The 3,168-nt window shown below is 49.3% G+C and overlaps 1 long non-coding RNA gene across 1 annotated transcript; it reads left to right on the top strand.

The window, feature by feature from the left end:
- Positions 1 to 25: 25 nt before the first annotated feature.
- Positions 26 to 2,958, top strand: LOC123743176 (uncharacterized). The gene is made up of 2 exons (XR_006769984.1): positions 26 to 1,259; positions 1,350 to 2,958. It is a non-coding gene; the product is annotated as an uncharacterized lncRNA (long non-coding RNA).
- Positions 2,959 to 3,168: the final 210 nt, after the last annotated feature.

Here is a 3,168-nt window from a genome sequence, read left to right on the forward strand (position 1 = left end):
CTGCTAGAGGGAGGGAGGGGGGGTAGTGGCAACCTTCACACCAGCTCCTGCTAGAGGGAGGGAGGGGTAGTGGCAACCTTCACACCAGCTCCTGCTAGAGGGAGGGAGGGAGGGGTAGTGGCAACCTTCACACCAGCTCCTGCTAGAGGGAGGGAGGGAGGGGTAGTGGCAACCTTCACACCAGCTCCTGCTAGAGGGAGGGAGGGAGGGGTAGTGGCAACCTTCACACCAGCTCCTGCTAGAGGGAGGGAGGGAGGGGTAGTGGCAACCTTCACACCAGCTCCTGCTAGAGGGAGGGAGGGAGGGGTAGTGGCAACCTTCACACCAGCTCCTGCTAGAGGGAGGGAGGGAGGGGTAGTGGCAACCTTCACACCAGCTCCTGCTAGAGGGAGGGAGGGAGGGGTAGTGGCAACCTTCACACCAGCTCCTGCTAGAGGGAGGGAGGGAGGGGTAGTGGCAACCTTCACACCAGCTCCTGCTAGAGGGAGGGAGGGAGGGGTAGTGGCAACCTTCACACCAGCTCCTGCTAGAGGGAGGGAGGGGTAGTGGCAACCTTCACACCAGCTCCTGCTAGAGGGAGGGAGGGAGGGGTAGTGGCAACCTTCACACCAGCTCCTGCTAGAGGGAGGGAGGGGTAGTGGCAACCTTCACACCAGCTCCTGCTAGAGGGAGGGAGGGGTAGTGGCAACCTTCACACCAGCTCCTGCTAGAGGGAGGGAGGGGTAGTGGCAACCTTCACACCAGCTCCTGCTAGAGGGAGGGAGGGAGGGGTAGTGGCAACCTTCACACCAGCTCCTGCTAGAGGGAGGGAGGGAGGGGTAGTGGCAACCTTCACACCAGCTCCTGCTAGAGGGAGGGAGGGAGGGGTAGTGGCAACCTTCACACCAGCTCCTGCTAGAGGGAGGGAGGGGTAGTGGCAACCTTCACACCAGCTCCTGCTAGAGGGAGGGAGGGGTAGTGGCAACCTTCACACCAGCTCCTGCTAGAGGGAGGGAGGGAGGGGTAGTGGCAACCTTCACACCAGCTCCTGCTAGAGGGAGGGAGGGGGGGTAGTGGCAACCTTCACACCAGCTCCTGCTAGAGGGAGGGAGGGAGGGGTAGTGTAATGGTGGTGGTAGGAGGAGGAGAACAAGGGATCACAGGTTCAGGGAGAAGGAGAGGATGGAGAGGGATCGCAGGTTCAGTGAGAAGGATAGGGATCACAGGTTCAGGGAGATGGAGAGGGATCACAGGTTCAGGGAGATGGAGAGGGATCACAGGTTCAGGGAGATGGAGAGGGATCACAGGTTCAGGGAGATGGAGAGGATGGAGAGGGATCACAGGTTCAGGGAGAAGGAGAGGGATCACAGGTTCAGGGAGAAGGAGAGGATGGAGAGGGATCACAGGTTCAGGGAGAAGGAGAGGGATCACAGGTTCAGGGAGAAGGAGAGGATGGAGAGGGATCACAGGTTCAGGGAGAAGGAGAGGGATCACAGGTTCAGGGAGAAGGAGAGGATGGAGAGGGATCACAGGTTCAGGGAGAGGATGGAGAGGGATCACAGGTTCAGGGAGAGGATGGACAGGGATCGCAGGTTCAGGGAGAAGGAGAGGATGAGGAGGATGACTCACTACGCTGGACAGTAGACTCCTAGTGGTACTGAAGAGGAGGATTGTGGGGGTGAATAAGCTCTGATGCCCAGGGGGAACACAAGACAATAAACATGAATACAGTAACAGAACACTAACACATTCTACCCCTGAGAATAACAGGCAGGATGACTCGCTGTCTAAAGCACTTACAATCACTTACAATGACTTACAGGACTTAACAGTAATACACTGTTGCAATCTTCAATATCATCATTACTCTGTGGTACTCTATGGTATGCTATGATACTGTAAATACTATGGGGCTCTTTAATACACAGAATTACGCTGTGGTTCTCTTCAATACTCTATTACTCTAGTGAAAAGGAGTTTGGTCACATGATTACACTGACTGAATAGTGATAGGAGCAGCCTCACCAACATGTACTGTGACTGTTTAACACTGTAGCTGGTTAATGTCTGCTTTCACTGGGGAACACTGTTTCATCTGATCCTACTGCTGTCTTGTCACACTGACCTGATGCACAGCCAACACTATTCCATCCTGTCCTTAATGGATATCTGATATGCAAGTGTAGTTTTTAAAACACGGCTGGACCAAATGCTGCCAGATATATGAGAATGATGAACAAATGTAGATAGTTTTTCTAATTCATGAAATCAACAATATTCTGCTGAACGTGATGTCATAGTTATGGTTGTTTTAGAAACCATATCTGACTGTTTGATTCCTGTTCTGCTGTATGTTGTACTACTTGACTGTCTGCCACTACAGGTGCATGTATGGAGTTTGCTCTGATACCAATCCTCTCTCGATGTTTTCACACACACACTTTACACATTGTATTTGTAGCATCTGTGCACAACTTCTATGCAGTCCTTACAATTAATACTCAGAGAAGCTTGTGAAGATCTTAATCACTCTGCCTTAAAAGCTGTTTAAATGATTTTGTAATGCATGATTTTCAGTTGTACTTGTTCCGGTGTACTCTGGATAGATTTTCTAAATGATTTGTTTCTATTTCAGTGGTTTTGGGGGAGATCTGAGAGCTTGTATTTTCATTCAGTGATACAGTAGTTACAACTGTAAGTGAAATTGCTGCAATGTTCATATATCTTCCAACTGTTCAGTTGACTTGAAATATTTTGTATAGAGTATGGTACTCTAGTGTTTGTTATACCCTACACATACAGTACTTACTGTTTAGTATATATGAAGCACTAGACTACCATACTGTATGGCTTTGTTGTAACTATGAGTACAGAAGGTGGTACATGATTACTGATTAGGTATTTTTCCACTGAATTTCTACTTCACAATACCAATCTGTTTTCTATTGAATTAAATATTGCGTGGCAATCGAAGTCCAATATGTGTTTCATTGTCTTTCTGGCACAAGTTGAAACAACAGCCAGTAACCCACCACTGTCAGCCTTCAATGGAATGGATTCTGTTTCTCTGTGTTATTTTCTTTGGAAGGAGAGTCCTCTTCAGCTGGAATGCAGATGGGCGTAGTTATACATTTACATTTTAGTAGACGCTCTTAACCAGAACGACTGCATACATTTCATTTCATACAT

The sequence above is a fragment of the Salmo salar genome, chromosome ssa05, assembly GCF_905237065.1.
Source record: "Salmo salar chromosome ssa05, Ssal_v3.1, whole genome shotgun sequence".
NCBI lineage: Eukaryota > Metazoa > Chordata > Actinopteri > Salmoniformes > Salmonidae > Salmo > Salmo salar.